Raw genomic sequence first — 23,392 nt, 5'->3', positions numbered from 1 at the left:
TTAACATCTGCAAGAGAAAAGCCTTTGGAGGGGGCAGTCAGTGTGCCTGGGGGTGGGCACTGCACTGCTGGGGGTCAGGAGTGAAACCGACTGGGGGGGTGCAGGGGCTGCGCCTCGGCCCAGTGCAGATCATCCCCCAGCCACCGTGCAGCTCCTTATGGCAACTCTGCTGTGAAGCTGCTTAGGGCAGCATCAGTGAGAAGGAATCACACGCCCACCCTAGAGCTGCTCTGCTGAAAACACGGGCCTGTATTCAAAGCAGCTGTTTGCTGTCATTCATTGGGTTGGATCCTGCAGAGCATGGCCTGGGCTCTGCCCACAGCCTCTCCATGCAGTGCTCCCTCTGGCAGGAGGCATTCGTGGCTCTGTCCCTTTCTACTGAGAAAAGAGGGCAGCTCTTGTTCCTCAGAACCCTTATGGCGCTGCAAAAGCCACATCATTATCCATCTACCATCCACTGTGTTCTCTTTGGCTTTTTCTCCATTTTTGTAGCAGTGAAAGCTTTTTTGTGTGGTTTTCTCTTGTTTTGTTTTGTTTTTCAAGCCTATTGAGTGGTTCTAGCCTGTAACAGTCAGGGCACATCTCTGGTAACGTGTCTGTGTTTTCACTGTGTTTCAGCTGTGACATTCTGCAGTGAATAGCCATGAGGTAGACTAGAACCATTTTTCAGGGAAGACATGAGATTGGCACTGAATTGCTGGTGTTTGTAAGGAGAGGAATGAGTGGAATGGGGGAAAAACAGTCCATTGCTGTTTCCATTATTTCTCAAAATTCTTCCAAGATGAAGGCAGAGTAAATCACAGGTTGATACATCTCTGATAGCCCGTGTCCCAGCAGTGTGCCTGCAGGGGCTGAGCTCCCCCTGCACAGGGCCTGAGGCAGAGCGGGGATCCAGCCTTCCTTCCCTAATGTCATTACACACAAATTAACACATGAAGCCTTTCTGAGCAGATTGGGCTTTGTTAGCAGGTAGTGGGAACACAATGAGAACAGCTTGGAGGAAGTAACTGCAGAATAATGATCCTTTGGTTTGGTTTCAGAGCAGCAGCTTTCTGAAGTGCTTCCATTCATGACACTAAAGCATGAAAATTCAGCTTCTGGTGGTGGTGAGGTGATGCTGATCTTAGTGGGTACTGCACAAAGCAATGGCAGCTCCTGCAAGGCAGCACAGCTCAGGGCTCCAGACATCGTGTTTAGGAAATTATGGTGAGTTTGAGTAAAGTTAGTTGTCTTTTTTTTTTTTTTTTTAATCCAGCACTAAATATGCTGTAAAAGTCAATTGACATTTGACTTATTCCATTTACTGCAGTATGGAATCCTGTGTTCCATTTGCTGGCACATCTGGGGCTCCCAGCAGGCAGCAGCTGTCCTGGCCCTGGGTGTAACCCAGCATGGGGCACACACACGAGGGGGGCCTGGGTAAATTTGCTTACCTGGCTTTTGGTTTGTAAGGAGCATGTCACTTCCTTAGAGAAGCATTTCTATGTAGTGCCACAGTTAATGTACTGTAACTTTCTTTCTGCCCAGACAAATGTTTTCATATTTCCTATTTTATAACAGTATGTAGGTAAAAAATAGCGAGCAAAAGAAGAAATAAAGTACTTTTTCTGATTAACTAGAGAAAACAGTGAGTAAAACCTACATCATTTCCACTGTGCTTCTGTTTGTTTGTTTTGTTTTTTTTTTTTTACCTTCTCAGGAGCCCTTCTGGTTTCTGAAAGTGTCACTTAAAATGTTCATGGAAGGTTTACAACTTTCGAGAACAGCACCTGTAAATAGTAGAACCACTTGGTTTATTGTCTTGTTTCCTCAGGTTCGTATTTACATGTGTGCCTTTGTTCCTGTGGCTCTGTCCATGTCTCACACTGCCCCTCTCTGCAGCACGTGCCCCGCTGCGCCCACTGCACACAGGGAGCTCCTCAGCCCCCAGGAAGGGGAGATGAACATCATGGAAGCAAAGGACTGCGGGCTCGTTGTGTTTCCCTTTTGATGTGTGGGGTGTCCCTGGCAATCACAGGACATTATTTTCTGTGTGCACGTTATTCTTAATCAGAAGTTGTGTTGCTGCCTTGTGGTGTCTATCTGCTGTTGGCTCCAGCAGCGGCACGGCCTTCCTGCACCAACTGGCTCCGAGCAGCTCCTCTGTGTCAGTGCTTAAAGGTGTGGATGCAAACCTCGTGCCTTGGTTCTGTGCTTAGCATGAACACACTGAAGGTACAACACGACGTCTTGATGTTCCTTTGTAAGGTTCACTGCAGGCTGTGTGTAACAGCTTCGCGTTATCTGCAGTGACATTTGGATGAGAGATCTGTCATCGGCTGAAATTAACCTGCACGTTTCTCGGGTGAAGATGAAGAGCATTTAAGTATGCCAGCTGGAGAGCATTTGCTGTTTCTTTTTGTTCTGCCTCAAATGTGGAAAATCCCATGATGTGCATCTGTGTGGGTCTCACAGCGCTCTGAGGGACTGGAGGCTGCGTGGCGTTGGGGCTCTGAGCCCTGCAGCCAGCCGAGCTGCACCAGGGATCCTCCTCAGGTGTCTGTGGGCTGGAGTTGGGGATGACTCCTGCTCAGCTCTCAGCACGTCGGCCTCCTCCCTGTGTGGGATTAGCAGTGGTTTTATGGAAGGTATTAACAGGAAGGGAAATGTTTTTGTGAACAGAGCCTCTGCCCTGTGCTGTGGGAGCACTGCTGGGGACAGATCCAAACTCCAGAACCTCTGGAGTGTTGTGGAGCAGAAATCACCAGGTTTGGAAGCGCACAGATGGAGCAGATGAACCCATTTCATCGTATGTATTGGGCCAGAGCTGGGTCTGTTTGCCCAGAGCCTTCTACTCTTCAGGTGGAACTTGGCCGAGGAGGGATTTATCCAGATGCCACTGTGGTTTCAGTGCTGTGGAAGACTAAGAGAGGCCAGCCTGTTCCATACCAGTCTGTGCCAAAACAGTTTATAACAGAAGGCTGGAATGGAATAGGTGGAGATGTGCTCTGTAGGCCCTGATCACCTTGTAAATGCTGTACTGGCACTGCAGTAGAATTCTGTGGATGGAACCATGCTGGGTGTGTGATGCCAGGCCCAGAGCCCTGCTCCTGGCATTGCCACGCAGCCACTGCCACCCGCTGTGCCTGAGTTCCCTCTGTGTGACACGTGTCTGTTGGGCCAGGCAGAGCTTGGGCCATGTTCTGACATTGTTTTCTTCTGGATAGTCTGCAATTGCAGGGTGCCTTCAACTGCAGGTGATAAACGTGACAAATCTCCACATCTGTCTGGATGTAAATGGCAGCACGTTTCTGAGGGAGGGAGAAGGCACAGTAGGCACCAAACAGCAGCATGAGGAGTGGGACTGCACTTCCATTCACTGCATGAACAGAAAATGAGCTGGGGTACCCAGAGCACTGCTTGCTTTGGTTCTCCAGTGTTTGGAGCTCCATGTTGCTTTGTAATGATGGAGGGAAACTGCACCATAGGCTGTTTATTTACAGATGTGTACTATGAGTTGTAGCCAAGAATACGTCTACATCCTGTTGGCTGGCTGGCTTTCCCTCAGCTGAAAATCAGAGTAGCACGTCCCAGGGTGTGCTTAATCTCTGAGACTGGAAAGGTAAGGAATTCCTGGGACCAAAAGGACAGCCTCGTGCAGTTTGGTGTTTGTTGGGAAACACGTTGGGCAGTGACAGTGACAAGCACAGTGATGGAGGGCAGTTTGGGTGGCTGCCGTCAACATCCTGGCGCAGTCAGAGGCTCAGTGTGCCTGTATGGTTTGCTGCGAGCTGGCAGAGGGCTGCAGCTGAGGGGTCACTGGGAATCAGTTTAGATGGCAAGTTTCTGTCCTTGGCGGTTGTGCTGCTCTGGCACCTCTGCTCTGGTCACTAAGCACCAAGCTGTGGACAAACCCGCTGTAGGTGGGTCTGGGCAGGGAGGGTTTAACTGTGTGGTGACCAGGCTGGGAGGGAGGGAGGCCCTACAGGGCAACTCGGGCAGGTTGATTGCACTGTGATAGCTTTGCCACGTGCTGGTATGCCTTGCTGCAGGGTCAGGTGTGTTCTGATGAACTCAAAACCTGGAAGTAAATTGAGTTCATTCTGAAAGCTTGTTTGCTAAAGGTAACAAAAATCACTTGTTTTCAGTGTTTTGCTGCTGTTTTCGCTGTGTATGTGCTGCTTAAGGAAAAAGTGAAATAATGTTTCATCTGGGATAATGTGATTATGAAGACACCAGAGCACTTAATTTGATTTAAACGAGGTTAAGAGGAGGATAGCCAGGGACTTGGGAGGAAGTTGCCATTGTGTTGTACTGCTGCACTTTCACACCTGGTGGGAACTGCAGCCTGTTGCTAGAAAGTGAGAAAAATAGAGATTGTGGGTAATGAAATGCATTTAGCATTTTGGCCAGCGACGTTCACACGTAGCTGCAGTACAGCAGTGTGCTGCAGGAAGCTGGCTGGTTGTAAATGAAATAAATGAAAGGAGGAGCTGGAGCGATGCCACACAGGTTTACACCGATTGCCACGGATTGAGTATTTCAGAAGCAGCTGTAGGCTTTCAATCTCCTCGCCTTTGTAACAATGGAGAAGGGCAGGTGTGTAATGAGCAGGAGGACTGCTTGCACCCCGAATGGAGCTGTGAGTTCCACATGGAACCAGAGCCAGCATGCAGTCTGCAGAGGACACAGACTTGGGTTTCTGGGTTCTGTTGCTGTGGTTGTTACTCAATTGTAATAATGGCCCAAGTAATGCCACAGTAGGCATCACACACACCCCTATCACATTTACTTTTACAAAAGTATTAAAGAGTCTGGTCTTGGAAATTAAAAAAGAAGGATTTTTCCTGTTTTTAAAAATGCCCTGTTGCTGGGAACGCTGGACTGGGAAGGAGCGCTGCCCAGGGTCTGTGCTGCTCTGTGTGCAGATGTGCTGCAGGTGGATGATGCCACGCCACGTGCCGGGGGGCATCGTGAGGTGCTCTGTGCCACGGCTGTGTGCAGTCACTGATGTTAGGGGTGAGGTTGAAGAAGTAGCAGTGCTTTGCCTGCCCTGCTCTGCACATTGGCCTGCTGCTTTCAGACTTGGATTTCATTTGTGGGACTGCCCTGTTTGTGTGTCTGTATTCCAGCTGCAGCATGGCAGGATGCCCCAACACAACGCATCGTCTGTGTTAGCGCTTGGGTCATTTCAGAGTGCTGTGCCCCAGATGAATTAAAAAATGAAGCATTAGAAGAATGTGATGTGGCACGAAATGCTTTGTTTTTTGTTGTTGGACTGGGTCAGTTCCCTTGTTGTCTGTATCTCAGATAATCTTATGGCACTTTCCATAACGGTCCAGAGTGCGTTCAGACATTCTTATAAACTGCTGTTCAATCCAGAATTGTTGCAGTGTTTCTGAAATATCTGTGCAGCAGTTACTGGAGTGCAGAGGACAGCAGACATGCATGTTAGATATTGGTTAGTGTAGTGGAAAAGCTGAGACAGCTTGGACAGTGATTGGGCACCTGGTGGGAAGGCAGGGCCAGCCCAGGGGAGCTCAGGTGCAGGCAATGGACCTGATTGATGCAAGGGGTGGAGCCAGGATGCACGCCTTCCCAGACCTCATTTAGGGGTTGGCAGTGGAGGCGAAGGTATCTCAGTGGAGATTCCTATGTACCTGAGGTCTTCAAAGGGTAAGCAGCTTCTTTCCTTTTTCTGTATCTATGGTTGCTTTGTTTGAGCAAATCCTTACTTGCTGTAGCCTGGAGATTTGTTATTATGCTCTCGTTGTGGCAGTTTCCATTGTGTTACAGCATTGTAGTTAAGTACAGCAGTTGGCCATAGTGACTGACTGCTGTGTGCCGTGCTCATGTGACAGTAGTCAGAGTGGGGCTTCTGAGTGCCATGAGGACACCAGGTACAAGGGGAGCACGGGAAGAGCTCCACTTTGGTCATAGAAGAGGTTTGTGTGCTGGATGGTCATTGTTTGCAGATGTGTTGTGGGCAGAATTGTCCCTCGCAGGTGTGTTTGTCAACAGGGATCAGCAAGGTACAGCAGAACCTGGGTGAAGCCACAAGCACTGCTCATGCAGTGTGATATCGGCTCCCAGCTCGTTGTTTTGTTGTAATTGTTATGAGTCAGTAAGCTATTTCAGGCATTGCCTGCATGAGAAGAACAGCACAAGCATTGCTGTAGATAAGGTTGGGCTGCTGCAGTGTTCTCCCAGAAAAATATTCCATTTACTTACTTTCCAGTTTGTTAGAGGAGCTGCAGATGTGGGGGGTATAGGACTAAGTGTTAAAAGGGCGAGGAGGCAGCTGCAGCTGGGGACTGTGGGGCTCCTGCTCCACCTGCCCAGCACTGCAGCTGCAGGGTCTGTGCACAAGTGTTGGTCCCTAGGGGCACCAGGGGCCTGCAGTGGCGAGTAAGGAGATGGGATGCAGCTCTCCTGTAGGCTGGCTGGCTTTCCCTCCTGCCAGTGCCTGCAGCAGGACCTGCAGTAGGCCACGGCGGGCTTTGCCTTGCCTTGGTGCTCCAGCCTAGCAGTTCCAGCTGCAAGATGGGGCAGGGTGGGCAGTGCTGGGAGCTGCGGCAGTTCAGTGGCAGCAAAGCCTGCAGAAGCAGTCACTGGATGGGAGGGAGATACCTGCAGGCTGATACAGGAGAGTACGTGTCACTAATGCTTCTTTCCTTCCTTACAGGGAAGGAGGTGGAAGTGCTCCTGGCTGCAGGGAAGCATGCTGAAGTTGATGGTGTGGTCAGGTGCAGCAGTGGCAGAGCTTAGCAGGTAAGTTTGTGTCTTTGGGTAGGTGTGCGTGAGCAGAGAGGGACTGAGGTCTGAAATAGAATTCTTCACCTGCCTTTGGATCTTTCTTTGTAAGCAGGTAAAACTTTGAATGGTTGAACTGAAGGAGAGTGTGTCTGTTGCCCTATCCTTAGTGCATGGTGTAAGTACAAAGTAAGGTCAGGCAGAAAACTACAAGCCTGATAATAGAAAGCTTTGTCTGATGCTAACTGGTAACAGTTGAAATCGTGGAAGGGTTTCAGTGGGCTTCACAGAAAGATAGTACATTAGATCTTGAAGGACTCTCTGCCCTGATATTTTTCCTAGTCTTTTCCACTGGTCAGTAACTGGTTACTCTTATGGGTTGAGCTTCTGTGAAATGTACTGTTTTACTTTTCAATATTTCAGATTAGCATAGTGTTGGAAAATGGGCTGAGCAAAAAGTATTGCAACAAAGTGTAAGAACTGCATGGAAACTCCCCTCTGATGCATTCTTAACAGAGCGAGCCCTCTGCAGGGCTTATTACAGCACGAGCAGAGGGTGATTAGTGGTGACTCAGAGTGAAAAAACCAGGGTGCTGCTGTCACAAGCCCATCATTCTCTGCCTGAAATGAATGCTAATTGTTGTAGTGCCACTTGGTGGTGAAACTAGGAACAAGGTAAACATAATTTCTTCTTTACATATAAGCACTTAGCAAAATGAGCTGAAGACCTGCTGAGCTGTGGCACTGCTGTGCAGGTGGCCCAGCCTGTGGGGAGGCAGGCACTGAGCTGACAGTGGGCAAGGTGTTCTCTATAGGCACTGTGACTTTCATGGTGGTTCTGTCCTCAGAGCTCTCGAGAGCAAGGCCAAGTTTCTGGGCTTTTGTGCATGAGCCTTTATCGTGGCATCACAAAGCTGTCTGGGTTAGAAAAGACCCTTAGGATCATCACTTCCAACCAGCACCTACCACCAAGGCCTTCCCCGAGACGCGTGCCAGCAGGCTGCACGTTTCTTTCAGACAGAAGAGCTGTGGCCCCATCAGTGAGCCCCTCTGTCACACACTGCAGCAGGTGAACTGTAGCAAGGCCACTGAGCCATTTCAGGAGGCTCCTACAACAGTGAAAGGAAGAATTGCTTGCCAGTTAACTTTTACAGTTTTTCTTTTTCAACCTGCTCAGGCTGACAACACAAGCAGCAGCTAAGGCTGGTGGGGATGTAGGCAATTAGGATAATTAAAGCGTGTTAAAGAACTGCAACCAGTATTTGAATTATTCAGCTATTTAAAAGTAGTTTCCCATCCATGGCTAGTGCTGTAAGTGCAGAAAGCACAAGCTGAACTAAGTGGAATCAATTTTCTTGATTTATGTTCATAAATGGAAGCTGTTCTTCTAGGTGCCCCATTCTGATGCTATCAGGCACACTAAAGGTGATTTTACCACACCTCCCTTGCCATACATTTCCCAGCTGCCTTATTTAATTCCTTACCCAAAGGTAATTAAAGCTAACACACACAAGCTATTGCTCCCAAGTGTGATGCTTCAAATGAGCAGAGGAGGCACTTTCTTTAGCAAATACAGGTTTATATGGACATGATGGAAAGAGCATCCCGTGAGTTTGCATGAGTGATGCACCGCTGTGAGCCCAGCTGTGCTGCTCACCTGGGCAGGGCCTCAGGACAGCATGTAGGCTCCTATTTTCTGACAAAGCTGTGGCACTTGAGTGCAAATAATGCAGGGAGGAATCTGATGGCTAAGAGCATGGCTGTGCTAGCTGCCACGGCTTTTATTTTTGGTGTGAAGTTCCATCCAGTTAATTGTTAAAAAGCTGTTCTGTGGGGCCAGGTTGTTTAAAAGTACTTTCAGGATACAGGATGTTGAGGAGGAGAGGTGTGTAAGACCTGTGTTAGTTTCTCTTGTTCAAGGGGTTATGAAGAGCCGGTAAAAACAAGTTAATTCTTTGCTGCCTTGTCCTTTGCACTCTACAAATGGATCAGAAGCATTCAGGCTTGGCGTTTCTTCATTTGTCTGCCTGCTGGTATGAGTAGCTGAGAATATCCTCTACTAAGCTGCAAACCATGAAATCCTTGCCTTCACCCAGAAACAGCTTACAGGAGGCTGTTTGATTCGGATGGCTGCTGTGAGAGGTGGGAGGAAGGCACACAGGCAGCTTAGGAGCTGTGCTTTGCAGCCTCAAAGAAATTGTCACTCTGTTGGAGGGGAAGCAGGTGATCCTGAAATGCTTATTCTTCAATACCGTTACCACAATAAGCTTTCTTAGAAAATCACTGAATAAAAATGACGTTTAAAGGCCTTTATTTTAAGGCCTTTTCTTCCCCTTCAGATTCTAGTAACAAACCAACTTCTGAACGCTAACCTTGCAGTGACCGGCAGAACTGGATGGAGGTAAGGGAGGGCAGCAGCAGGCTGAGCAGTGCTGGATCTTGGGCTCCAGCCAAGCTGTGGGCTTGAAGCGTCGAGCTGTTGCTAGGGAAGCATTGACCATCTCACAGCTGATCAAACCACCCAGTAACAATCAGTTATATATTTCATAAAAGCCTAAATCTTAGCTATTGTAACTATTGAACTCTGATCCTCTCGGTTAATCGGTACTGTCTTTATCCCATGTTAATTAGCCGTACACCAAGTGCCCAGATGCTTGCTTGCTTGCTTTCTTCCTTTCTCATGGTGATACTCTGCCTTCTGTGCTTCATTTCCCATTCAAATGAAATCTGTCTTTGAGAAAACTATCATGTGGGTGGTTCCTTACTTCATTAAGTTCTCTTCTTCCAAAGGCATTCATATATTGTTTATGATTCAAGATGTCGGTAAGAAGAGCTCGATGCATTGCCCCGTTTTCATGCTAATCTATTGCAAGAAATCTTTTCTCCTGCTACTTGACAGACAATAGGAAGGCAGAAGGTACAGGTGCTTGGCAGCCGGATTGCCAAAGTGAAGTGGCATAATTAGGGCCTTCCTTGATTGCTGACCTGGAACTAAGTGCCCAAGGTTAATCATCAAAGAATGGCAATTCCCAACCGTAAGGATTGAGGCTGTTCAAAGTGATCATTTAATTTTATTGCTCGCCAGAGGCTATGGAAAAATCTAGAGAGCCTGCTTTCCTGTATCAGTCAGGAGCATCAAATATTGGGCTGATCTCAGTGCTGGGAACATCTCATCAACCTGGTGCTGTGGTGAATAGATGAGCACAGAGATGCCTGGAGGCACTGAAGAATGCAGAGAGGGCAAAAGCGTGCACTGGAGGAAAAGCAAGAGGCTGTTAGTTGTAAGCAGTAGTGACTGACTTTTGTGTGGTTACAAATTAAGAGTTTCCCAATGGTTTTATTGTGTAGATGTGGCTGGCTGTATCTTGGGGCTGCAGCTAAGCAGGCAGAAGAGCACGGAATTTGAGGAGAGCCCACGCTCACACCCTGCACAGTTCCCAGTTCTGAACTCTGGCAGATTTGTGCAAATGCATCTGGAACTGAAAAATCCTCAGTCTTTAGGTTTTCCAAGTCCTGGATTGCAATGGTCATTTGTGCAATTAATTGTTCCTGGCAGACTTCAGTAGGAGATTTAGGTGGTTGTTCGCTGCTGTTCTGCGCTCCATCATACGCTGGGCGTACCTGGACCCAGTGCACATTGCAGGGCTTTGCTAAATACGACGTTACAGAAGGTTTTCATATTACAAATGAGATTTTGTTGCTGTGAATGATGTCCCCAAATGCCCATACCATCTTAATGTAGAAAAAAACATCCCAATGCAGTGTGCGTAACGTTCTTAACCAGATCACAGTCAGATGCCACGACAGTGCTCAGAATTTAGGTATTTAAAATCGGTTTTGTTTTGCTGGTAACTTAATCTTCTGTGCTTCTGTTGCAAGCTGAAATCCGGGATCTGAGGCTCGTGTTCTCACACAAGTCCCACGGCAGGACTGCGTTGCAGGGAAGCAGGCTCTGGGCACACCGGGTAGCAGGGCCTGGCTCAGTTCTGTTGGGCGATCTCAGAGAATGGAACAAAGGAAACGTTTCTTCCCTTATTGTGATTGTTGTGTGGTCACTGGTGTGCAGGGGATGTTTGTTTGTACGCTGCTCTTTGATGGTTTTAAAAAACAGATCGGGTGCTGAATTACAAATAAAGAATGAGAATTGTGCCAGACGAAGTTAATTCTTACTCCTGAGTTACTGTTTTAAGTGATGATCATAAACAACCTTTGTTTATTTTGACGTTGGGCAGTGTTACAAAGCCAGAATATTTAAAATGAGGATTATCCTTGAAGTTTATGAACATCTGCAGCCTTGAGTCTATATAAAGTAAATAAATTAATGCAATTCAAATTGAAAGATCTCACTTGCATTCCAAGGTCATATTTCTAAGTGTTTTTCAAAAGATTATATGTGCAAATGCTTTTGGCATCAGGATTAGAGCAAGGTGTTGCTCTTGGGTCAAGGCAGTCCCAGCTATGAGTGCAGACTGGGAGAGCAGCCTTACGGAGAAGGACTTGGGGTCCTGATGGAAGAAAAGCTGAGCAAGAGCCAGCGCTGTATTCTTGCAGCCCAGAAGGTTGCACCAACAGAGAGGGGGGCAGAAGGGAGAGGGCGGAGATCGTCCCCATCTGCTCTGCCTCTGTCAGGTCCCAGCTGAGTACAGCATCCAGGCCTGGCCGCAGCACAGACAGGGTGTGGGTTGGAGGTGTTGGAGTAGGGGCAGAGCAGGGCCGCAAAGATGGTGGGAGGGCTGGAGCGTGTCTCTTGTAAAGGAAGGCTGAGGGAGCCGGGTTTGTTCAGTGCAGGGAAGAGAAGGCTGCAGGGAGACCTCATGGCAGCCTTCCAGTTCTTTAAGGCAGCTGGCAGGTGGGAAAGGGACACAGAGTGACAGAGTGAGGGGAATGGCTTTACAGTACAAGAGAGAAGTTGGGTTGGATGTTGGGAAGAAATGTTTTATCAGGGGGCGGCGAGGCGCTGGCACAGCTGCCCGGAGAGCTGTGGGTGCCCCATCCCTGGAGGCGTTCAGGCCGGGTTGGATGGGGCCATGGGCGCTGATGGAGTGGTTGGCAGCCTGCCCATGGCAGGGCTCGGCACGGGAGGATCTTTGAGGGCCCCTCCAGCCTGAGCCGTCCTGTGATTATTGTGTAGTCACAAATCCCCAGCAGACAGGAGCTCAGGGCAGAATGCAAAGTGCACAGGAGCGATCCTCTAGCAGGACGGGGCTGAACCTCGCTCTGTTGTCCCCCAGCGGTGTGATCCCATCCCTGCCAGATCAGAGTTCTCACAGTCCTTGTGGTGTTCGGCTGAGATGCAGTTACTCATTTACAGAGGGGGCGTGCAATGGAAGGCAGGAGGAGAGATCTGTGCTGAGGCCCAGGGTTCTGCACAGAGAAATGGCGAGTCCCAGAGTCTAGCTATTGGAAGTCCAGTTGGCAGAGCAGTGAGAAGACTGTACAGCAAGCCTCTGTACCTCTTCTAATGGTAATTTCTAGACATTAGGTGGGAATGGTTCATATTCAGGAGGTCTCATTAATCCGGATGAACTGGAAGTTCATAATGTCATAACAAGCCTTAGATCTCTGCCAGTGCAGCTGTTGGAAGGCTTTTTAAAGAAATCCCACTTGGAATTGCAAAACGAGCAAAGCCATTTGGGTCAGCCATATTCAAAGAAAATCCCAGAATTTGTATACCATAACTGTGCTACCTTTGGCAATACAAGGATGAGAACCAAAGTGATCTGAAATGGAAACACAGTTTCTGTGCATGGATTGCATCGTAGTTTAACATGAGTAAACTTCAGCTCAATACCATAAAGCTTTTCTGGAATCTAAGGAAAGGGAAGAAGGGGAATGAAAACGAGTTAATTCCTAGCTTTCAAATTGATATTAGGAAGTAATAGCTATTGCTAATTAAGAAACAAGTTTGTATCACTCCATGAAGAATTTTCTAAGCTTGTTGAAGTTCTCCATGTAATGCAGGGGGAATCTCTTACACCTGCTCTTTTCTTGCAGGCAGTCTGTCCTTGTCCGAGCAGAGTGCCCTGCGCTCCTCTGTTTGGCTGTATTGCCAGTTTTGCTTTCTGATCCATGTGGGTTGTTCGTTCTTCTGCCTATGTCTCTCTCACAGTGTTTCTCTGTAGAAGCCTCTTCCTGCATTGCACATCCCGCAGGTCTGACTCATCCTTTGCCAGTGGCAAAAGATGATCAGAGAAGCTGACAGAATAATCCTGACTTCCTTGTTTTGCTCTGCACCCAAGTGTGACCATTCTGTTTACAAACCATTGCAAACCCTTCATGTTTTCAGCTAAAATTGGTGGGACTGTGAACCACAAGCCAGGTAACAGGTGCAAGAAACGCCACTGAGTTCAGAAGCTTCGTGAAAAAGTTAGTGCCAGAAAATTTGCCTTAGTGTATGTGCTGATAGCCCAGCCATGCCTATGCACTTTGCCCCAGGCAAGAGATGGGGTTGGCCCCTCTATCCCAGGGGAGAGAGCAGGAGCTTGGAGCTTGGTGTGGGCCTGGCACAGCCCTGGGCCTCCTGACCCCAGGTGTGCTCTGATGGGGGAATGTTGAGGGCAGGGCATGGCTGAACACAGAGCACTCTGTCTGCTCTGTTCAGAGCAGGAAGAACCTCGGGTCAGACTGTGTACTTTGCTTTATCTCACCTGTTCTTGCTGCTGAGCTGGATGTTAGCATGGTAGGAGGATAAATAGAAGCCTGGGTTTGTCTGAAATTTGAAATAGAAGTGCCATCACAAACTTGGTCTTTCAAAAACCCCACACAATTTTACACTAGTTCTTCATAGAAAAAGTGACTTGATGTTAGTATATTATACTGATATGATGTAGAAAGCTGTGGCTTTGAAAATGCAGGGCAGTTTTGGAGTCCTATGAATTAAGAAACTGGCTCTAGTTGCTATGCTCTGTCATCCTAGTGGCAGAGATTCCTGCTGGCAGGAGATCCTCATGTCAGTGCTAGGACAAGGGCTGAGCAAGCAGTGGCTGAGAAGGGATGGGAGAGAGCCAGAAGTTTGTTTTGTAGGTGTGTTCTGAAGCAACGTATGCATGTCCTGAGATGCAGCGTGCAGATGGTTTTAAGTCCTGTTGTAGTCTTTACATATCCTTTGAGAGTCTCTGGTCTTGCAGTCAGTTATCTGCCCAAACACTTCTGTGCCTGGCACAGGAATGGAATGTCATAGCCAACACCAGCAGAGTAATGAATTGGAACTTCTGGTAACGCTGACACCAACCTTTATCCTCTGTGTGTCTCTACAAAAGTTCTGTCCCCCAGGAGCTGGCTGTGGCTGCACTGCTGTCTAAGTTGCAGTCACAACATGAAATCAATGCTGTAGCTACAGCTGCAGGAATTCCAGAAATTCTTGCTCTGGGTTGCCTGCAATGTAAATCAGGGTGAGCCATTCGAAACCAGTGCTGATGCTGGTCTCTGCCTGCTTCATCTCAAAATAAATGCTTGCTTCTCATTAAAGACAATGTGTTTTATCTTAAATTCATTACCAAAAGGCCACCTACCTGGGTAAACTGCATAGCTTCATGGTTGCCAGCCAGCATTTAATTCCAGGGTTAACTTACATTATTATTATTATCAGCGTTACCAGAAGTTCCAATTCATTACTCTGCTGGTGTTGGCTACAAAGTGCTACTTTGCAGTGGGTGTTGGAGCAGGCAGATCCTGATGCACACGCAGTAAGACATGATGTTACCTGGAGATTAAGCCCCAGCACTGTCTTAATTCTCAAGTCTGGTCTGCTGGGAGCGCACACGGGACTCCTGCTATTGGTACCCTGCCTGGAAAGGAAATGTCTGAGGAGGGACATGGCTTGTTGGGCATGGTGGGGATGAGTTGATGGTTGGATTGATGATCATAGAGGTCTTTTCCAAGCTTGATGATTCTCTGAGTCTGTGATATTTGCAGTGTGGTGCAGAGCCTGCACCCTGGCTGCCTGTGCAGCTGTTCAGCCACGTGCTGCTGTCTGGAGGGGCTGCAACAAACCCTGCTTGTGTCTTACAGCACACTCATAAATATTTCTGAGGGTTAAAAACAAGATAAACAGCTCTGTCTAGTGGCAATTTCAGTAACTACATCAGAAGGACATTACTGCAGAGTTCAGCCTGGGTCTCTTGAATCAAGTGAGTTTATAAGTGTCTTGTTGCCTTGCTTTTCCACATCGCAAATGCTCCAAGTCCTGCAGAGGCCCAGGTTAGACGCACGAGGCTGTTCTGGGATTAGTTTTGTCCCAGTTCTCAGAGATTGTCCCCCAGCCCAATGCACAGTCTTGATGCACGTACCTCACGTGCTGCACTTTGCCTCCCCACTGCAGCAGTGTGAAGGCCCCACGTCCAGGCTCACCATGCAGGCTGTGGGCCGCAGCAGCAGACCTGGGGATCTCTGGACCGTGCAGTGCTGTGCTGCTCCCTGAGGTGGTTCTGACAGCTGAGCCTGGGCTGACCCTGCCCTGGGCCTGCCCTGTGGGCACTGAGCCACATGTGGTGCTGGGCAGAGCTCTACCATGCAGGGATGGCAGTGGGATGGGAAGCCCAGCAGGAGGGGGCTGCTTTCTGTCACTTCAAAGTGCGTTTGGTGGGACCCAGCGGTGATGGTGCTGGCTGGGCTGCCATCCACAGCCTCAGAGCAGGTGGAAGAGGAGCCAAGGGCAGGGCAGCACTGTGCCACCCGAGGGGAGACTGAGGCTGGGAGGAGGTGGCCGAAGGTCGCCTTGATCGCAGCTGGAGGCTGTTAGCTGCAGGCAGTGCAGTGAGCTGTATGGGTGCGTGTCCTTCGTGACAGCCCATCTGCCACCTGAGGGGAGTTCTGAACCAATGGTCAAATTCCAAATCCCTTCCCATCTCCAAAATACTGCTAAAAGATGTCACTCATATGGTATTATAAAAATGTTATTCAAAGAATTTCATTTAGCCTTGTGGTTTCGGTGCTGTTTGAAGTGGGAAGAAATCAGCTCATCACCCCTCTGCTGAAGTGCTGTACTCTGAATGGATGCACGGTAAGTTCCTGGCAGGGTTGTGGGACTGCCAAGAGCCCTACCTGCTGGTAGGAACACCTTCCTACATGAGAGCTGGTGCAGGAGGACCTCCACAGAGAGCTTCAGAGTGCCAGAGAAATGAGATCAGAGGGCTGTCTGTAGGTGGCCGGGAGGTCGCAGGGTTCTGGGTGCGAGCACAGAGAACTCTGTACCTTGAGGTCCAGTTAAAGAAATCTCTGAGCTGACTTGGACTAATTGCCAGCCCCTGATTACACCTGGAGTGGAGCACATTGCACAGATGCTCAGCTCTTGGTTCTTGGCAGTTACCAGGCGCTGTCTGTGGAGTTTTAGCAGCCTGATGCCCACAACTTGGTCTTGCTTTTCTTGTTCTTGCTCTGTCACGCTCACTTGTGTGCTCAGGAAGATAAGAGATTCCTGAAGCCCAGAGGCAGCCCACAGCCCCGCCTCACACCCACCCCTCAGTGCAGGCTGCTATCTGGTCGGCTCCTGGAGAATGTTTCAAAGCACTTTTTTTTTTTTTGCGTGTTGATAGTACTAAATAAACTGAAACAAACACAAGAAACAGCCTTTTTACCCAAAGGGAGAGTTGTAGTGAAGGGAGAAGTTGGTGAAATTGTTGGAATCATAACTGATTTGTGTACTTCTGTTCTGTATGTTCATGCACATCTGTGCATAGTACAGCCTAGATCTGAGCCTTGAACTGCTTGTACTAATGGTGGTAAATGAAAATACGCAGGCACAAATGGCAGAGGAAGTCGAAGACTCCATATGTTGTTGTGTAATGATGTCAGCGGACGAAGGCTCGAAGGTCGGTGACCATGCTGGAGGTGTCAGACATGGTGCAGCAGTGTGCCTGCTGCAGCCAGACAGTGGCTGGGGAGCTGACGCTTTGTTGGCTGCGAAGCAAATGACGGGGGGCTTTTGTTGAAACCACAGCTCTGCTTTTTATGGGCAGGCAGGCTTCAATTCTGATTATCATGGCAAGCAGATAGAGACCGAAGTGAAACTCTCTGACTGAGAGTTGTGTGCAGCAGAGCTTTAACGTGAAGTCTGGACTTGCATGTTTGAAAGCTCTGGTGAAGCCAACAGAGTTTTATAAATTGAATGCATTCTTGATAAATGTCTCCTCCCTTGCAACACCTCCAGTCAGCAGTAGCATTGCCTGCAGCCCTGACTTGCTTTTTGCATAAGCAAAGTCTGAAGATAAGAAGAGAGAAACAATAATAAAACCTGCAGTCTACAGATTGCCCTGCCCAGAAAGAATTCAGGACTTTGATTCAGCTGCTGTCTCTGCACTATTGCTTTACCCCAGTTCTGTGCAAGTGCTTCTCACTGTGCTCCATCACTTTGTTTGCCTTTATCTTGGGTTGAATCTGGTGAATTAGCTTTCTCAGTTATTTTTGTCCAACGCTTTTTAAGCTGCAAGTCCTGGATCACATCTCTCTTCTCTGATTCTCCTCTTGTGCTGAGTTTTCTTTCTTACATGTGTTTTGTAAGTTCTGGCTCATTTCAGTCTCATTGCGTGTCTCAGCATCTCCCGTCGTGCCAGTTCCTTCCCATCCCCGTGTCATCTCCATGCACTGTGTTTCTGGGCTGCCTGCCCATTCTCAGGCTCTTCGCTTCAAGATTTCTAGGATCTGCTCTCTTGAGATTTTTTTTGCCTTCTTTATTTCCTCTCCTGTTCTGATATTTCAAACCATTTCTCCTTTGGCCCTGAGTTGAGCTCTGTAAGCACGAGGAACATCAGCACGTTCTGCATGCTGACTTGGAGCACACCGAGCTGGGCAGGGTGGCAGGGAGCCTTGATGAGGTGCTCCCAGGGGCCTTGCTTAGAGCAGAAGGCTCTCAGCTGTCTCTGGAGAGCGAGGTCTGTTGACCCAAAATACAAAGTTTTAATATGCTCCAAAGAACAACATATTTGTTAACTTCCATTTGTTAACAGGCTCAGGGAAGGCAGGAGGGAATGGGAAGGTTTACTCTGGTAGCTTTGTGCTGTTCTTCCTATTTGCTCTGCAGGGTGTTTCCCACAGACACGCATGTAAAATCGAGAAAGAAGAGCAGGCCAATATGCAGGGGGCAAAAAACAATGCAATTGTTTTTTCTTTGCCAACATTTTGTTAAGTACTGCAAACGTGAAACAAGTATGTCAGTTAAAATGTTCCCATCTGGCTCATTTATTCTCTTTAAACGTAGCTGTACGTCAGCCAGCTTCTCTTGCAAACACATTTCCCGATCTTGCTGGAAGTTGCTTGCTATTTTGATATTCTGTTGCTGTTCTTGCAGCTCTGTTTAGGACCAAATGGCTGTTTTGCCTTTTTTTTTAATACAGCAGTGTGTATGTCAGTAAGATATAACACGAACTTCCGTGTTCAACATTAAATGGACACAATCACCCTCTCATACTCTTCCTTTGCCCTTATCTCTGTGGGAAGCAGGCGCAGAAAGAGACACGTGTTACAGAACTTGCCGGCCTGCACACGACTTGCTCCAGTCCTTGGGAGAGGTCTGTATCAGACTTGGCAGAGCACAGAAATTTGTTCCAGACTTGTCTTTAACGTAGTATTGAGGCCGCAGCTCCATAGTGTATGTTGCCCAGTATAAATAGCACGATAATCAATAAGGACTTATACAAATAGAGAAGAAAACCGCCTTCTCTCCCTCAGGCTAGGATGTGGTGGTGTTCATTAGTTTGTATAAATAGGACATACGGATATGTTCCTTGTAATCCTCCTGTTTCCATGTAGTAAAGTCAGTCTTGACTTCTGGATAGGTTGAATAATGTGCCTTTATGTGCAAGACTCAGAGATTGCTTGGGTCACTGTGAAGCTTCCTTTCCACTAAGCTGAACAAGTTTAGGATTTTGCTTTGTATGCACGTATAGTGTAGATATATGCAAATCTTTCTGCTTTCGCTGTTTTTTTTGCATAACAGATGTACCGTATCGCAGTGTATGACTGATCATGTACTTCTTTTACTCTAAACTTCTTCGTAGTAATGTTACCCTCACCAGATTTCCTCGCTGAGGATGTCTGCACCTGCTCATACATACACATAATCGCATCATAATGTGTATTTGTATATGCAGAAACACAGACTTGGTTCTACATGCACGGGTCCTGTGGAGGCAGAAGTGGCCAGCAGGCAGGCAGTGGTGCTGGAGGTGTTGTGGAGCAGGCAGGAGCAGCCGGCGGGCAGCAGGGCACGCTGAGTCCGTCCCTGTAGACGCGCACTGTGTTTGGCACGGTTTGTTTATCCTTGCCTTAGGGCTCACATAAACTAGAACTGATAAACTGTGTAGATTTCCTTGTTACAGATTCTTGAATTCTCCCTTATTACTTGGTGTGCTTATAAATAACATTTTTTTTATTTTATGAATTAGGATTGAAAGCACTGGGGCTCCTATTTAATTACATTGTGTTTCTTATTACTGCCAGACATTCACCACAGCTGGAAGCACTGCAGTGACTACTGAAGGAATTATGCCCTAAGTGGAGTGTGAAGCAGAAATCCCATTGTGCTGTTCTCCAAAGGTTCATGTGAACTGTCTGCTGTAGGTTTGCTCCTTCAGTTCTGGTATTGAACATGTCCTGTTCTGGCAGTACTGCCACTTAGCAGGGCTTACACTTTAAGCACTCTCCTAAGGCTGGCTGCTCTTCTAAGCCAAAATGCCTTAGAACCATAGACTGAATTTGGCTAAAGGACAAATCTGCAGGGGCAGCCGCTTTTGTGCTGCGGTCCGTGTGCATTCTGCAAGAAGGGTTGGCGACAGGGCACCAGAACAAGCAGTGAGTGGTTGATAATGGCTGTGGTGTGCACAGCGAGGATCAGAGAAAGGCCGTTCTGTGTGTCTGCTCAGTGGTAGGAATGAGGGCAGGGAACATCAGGCAGCAGTACGAGGTGGAAGGCTGCAGCAGATAAGGGCAGAGTGCAGCAGTGGGAGAAAAAGCAGCGCCTGGAGCTCAGGGCTGGGTGGCATGTTTGCAGATAACACGTGTGGCTTGTTGAGGCTGTTTAAAACAATTTCTCCTACAAACTGATTTTTGACAGCGATTTAATTGCTGGTTTGCAACTGCATGTGAATTACTGTTTGAACTGTTGTTTGTATTTATCTTCCTCAAATATCCAGCGTTAATTCTGGAGCAGTAGGATCGTCAAGCTACCATGTATATTGTTCTGATCTGTAAATGAAAATAACCATTAGTTAACGTCCAATGGAGTTCATCGGCTAGATGTTTTGGCTGCGACTCTGCTTTATGTGGGCAGAATTTAAATGGGATTGGGGTCAGCAGTAATTCAGTCTGATCGAGGATGTGGGGTTTGCGTACTGCTGAGCTGTGTGCAGATTAGGAAAGGTCAGAGAACTTGCGTTAGCTGTAAATGAAAACAAAGTTGATCCATATCTCTGTTCTTTAATCATCACCTTGGCTGGGAATCGGTCTGCTTGAACAAGCGGGCAAAAGAAGGTGGCAGATGTTACCTAAGAGTTTCTGTACCTTTGACCTTTTATTCTCCCTTTCCAGTCGGTTGCAGAAAATGGGCTGCGTGTTTCCTGTGCCAGGATGTGCATCCCTGTGCCGGGGTGTATTGCTGTGCCTGCTGACCTCTGCCTACAGCTGGGCTTGGTGGAGGCAAATGGAAAAGCATCGCAAAATTCCTCTCGAATCATGGTCAAAACAGAGGCCTTATTTCTTAAATGATTAAGTCATGTCTTCATTTTCATTATGTTCTTGGCATGTGAATACAGAATTTGGAACTGCCTGCCCTCGGCTTGTTTTTCCATGTTGAAGGCATTCTAGCTCTGCTGGTGCTTTGTTCCACATGCAGCCCTTTGCCCATAGAAGCGCAGTGTCTGCTGCTTTGTGTGGGAAACTGAGCTCTACGACTCCTGTGCATCTGGTCTTACCTTCGTAGCACTGGTGTGAAGGAAATAAGCCTGAAGTCACAGTGACTGACTCAACTTCACATGTTTTCCTGTTGTTTAAAAAGATTTCTCTGCTAATTTTGGTTTTTACTGAAAAAACACTTTAAAATAGTCTTTATCACAGATATGTGCTTGTCTGCCCCATGCAGGTCTTTCAGAATGCAGTCTTTTCGCTTCTCTTTCTCCAAAGAATGCAAGGTAGGACAAAACGTGAAGCATGTGTAAGTGAATTGAGGATGTACAGCCTGGTGGAAAAAGGGGGTCATTTGGGATAAGGAAAAAACCTCTTAAACAGATCTCTGTCTTAATGGATTCGGAAGTTGCCTGTTTGCTTGTTAATGTGGGTCTTTTGTAACTGCTAGCTCAGCTGCCTGTTTGGCTTTGTGAAGAGCCTCCCATACTGTAGTTTTCAAATACAGAACTAAAACCATGCTGAGCTTTTCTTCTGCCCTGACAAGAGCTTTTATGTATGTGCAGTGGCTGCCTTCCATTTGCTAGCTTGTTCTTCAGCTCTGAGCAAAGCTGTGGATGTGTTAAAGGCAGGCAAAGCAGCCCCATGTCCTGGCAGCACCTCCGCTTACTGGGAGCAGTGTTGCTGCACCTCTGGGAGGGGTAACACATGTTGGTTCGTTGTTTGGCCTTCTCTTGCTTCAATGACAGAACGTGGTTTTGCTGTGAGAGAGATAGGGAGAATGGAAAATAGCGCCCTTCTTGATGCAGAGACCTCAGGCTCTTTGTCAGTGGCAAGTCAGTTGTGAATATAGATTTCCCCAAACAAACGTGCCCTATATGTATGTGCTGACAGTCTGTTAAACATCCTTGGCCTCAGCTGCTCTATCTGGTGGCTGTGGAGGTATGCGAGGCACGCAGAGTATTTTCTTGCAGGTACTGGCAATGATGGGTTAAGAATAATAACAGAAGAAATAATTACAGACTCTCTATTTTTTTTTTTTAAGTTACATATGAATGCACAGAGGCACATAACTGATGAAAAGAGCTTGCTTCAACATTAACTTGCTAGGCAATGTGCTTGGCATCGCTCTGTGCCTCTCTTTGCAGCCATCCAATCATACAGCAGTCCAAGCTGCCCAGGCATGGAGCCAGCCCTGCCTTTCAGCTGCGCTCTGGGGGCTGCCCTGCCATCAGTCACATCCCCCTGGGCTCCATCGGCCATCCCAGCAGCGTGTCCCACAGGGCTGTGCAGTGCAGGGCTCAGCAACAGCCTGTGCCCTCCTTGGAGCCCGGCCTTCTGCCTGCAGGGAGGAGCAGCTCCTGGGTGCGCGTCTGGAAAGGCTGGCAGCTGTGGCAGGGCCAGCGCTCGCGGTGTGAAAGCCTGATCTGGTTTCAGTGGATCGAGTCCATATTTCTGTTGTGCTCTCCTTCTAGGAAAAAAGCAGCAGAGTATTACTAGGAGCAGGAAAGGTGACGGGTGGGATTTAAGGTAGCTGGGTGACGCTGGTTGGTCTTTTGATCTCCCGGTGCAGGGAGCTGAGCAGCTGCTCGCGGTTGATTTCCTGAAGAATTGTGTTGTTAGCTGGAAAGTAGTGGAAAAGAAAGCGGTTTGTATTGGGGTGTATGGAAACGAGGTCTTGTGGGGTTAAAATACATGAAACTGAAATGAAACGTTTTTGTTGTGATTACTTTTTCCCCTTCTGTATTAATTTCCTGTTTATATAGAACTTCATGGAAATGCAGCTTTTTTAACTGGAGATGTGATTTCTTTCCTGTCTGAATTGTATTTATAATGATATAAAATAGGGAAGAATGGAGAAACTTTCTTTTTTGTCTTTCTTCACTTGGGTGTTTGATTCAGAATGTAACCAAAAATACAATGCCGAATATATTTGTATTTAAAATACTTCTGGGTGCAGAAATGCCAAGAGTTAATTAAAGCAGTGCTGAAAAATATTTTCTTTCTGAAATCATAACCATGAATTAAACCAAATGGATAATTAGGAATCAGAGTTAGACCATACAGCCAAAAGGCAGAAAAAGGTTTCTAATTATCTTGTAATTTAAATACATCTTTCATTCAAAGAAAGGCTGTGAGAAAGGCTATTTTTAGGCTGAAGTTTTGCAGAGCCCTGTGGTAATGCAGTGTACCTCTAATAAATCTGTTCTCCTTTGTTTCAGAGATTTCCAAGTGCTCATCTGAGAAGCTTGCTGTCTGTGTTTCTCCCTGTGTTGCAGCCACTGGGGCTCTGTGCTGTAGCTTTGGATGGCTGGTAGGGGTGTGCTTGCTCCAAAAACATGACTGTGTTTTTTACCCTTGTGATGGGACTCTGCTGTTAGTGGTTTACTTAAAACAAAGGCAGACGCTGGCTGTGGTGCTGGCTGGCCAGCTGAAGCTATCTGGGGTATTTCAAGTATTTCTGGGTTTTCACTGACAAGGATAAAAACATCTGTAGCTGTCTGTCCTTAAAGCTGCCTGCTTCTGGCTCAGCTATCCCTCTTGGAATTCCCAGGGTGTTTGGGAATGCTGGCATTGATGGCATGTAGCAGTGCCATCATTGGCTGTTTCAGACCTCGTGTCCTTGTAACATGAGGTACTGCAGTGGATGTTATCTTTGATAGAAATGAAGTTAAACATCAACGCAAGGAAAACAGAATCGGGGTACAGGAAGACTGCATGTCTGTTTCATTACAGGATATGCATGTCTTCGTTCTGCAGAAACTTTTCATCCATTTATTCAGTGCTTCAGTATATCCTGAGGACCATTCTTTCCTCTAAGAAGTTG

The 23,392-nt window shown here is 47.5% G+C and overlaps 1 long non-coding RNA gene across 1 annotated transcript in view; it reads left to right on the top strand.

Moving 5' to 3' along the window:
* Positions 1-22,934, top strand: part of LOC128082729 (uncharacterized) — a 53,634-nt gene extending 30,700 nt beyond the window's left edge. Inside the window, exons 3-4 of the long non-coding RNA XR_008207814.1 lie at positions 6,665-6,750; positions 22,788-22,934. This is a non-coding gene — a long non-coding RNA (uncharacterized LOC128082729). The remainder of the gene's footprint in view (positions 1-6,664; positions 6,751-22,787) is intronic.
* The last annotated feature ends 458 nt before the right edge of the window (positions 22,935-23,392 follow it).

The sequence above is a fragment of the Tympanuchus pallidicinctus genome, unplaced genomic scaffold (genome assembly GCF_026119805.1).
Source record: "Tympanuchus pallidicinctus isolate F22 unplaced genomic scaffold, pur_lepc_1.0 scaffold22, whole genome shotgun sequence".
NCBI lineage: Eukaryota > Metazoa > Chordata > Aves > Galliformes > Phasianidae > Tympanuchus > Tympanuchus pallidicinctus.
Note: the sequence above shows the minus strand (reverse complement) of the source record. Positions and strands in the feature narration are given on the sequence as shown.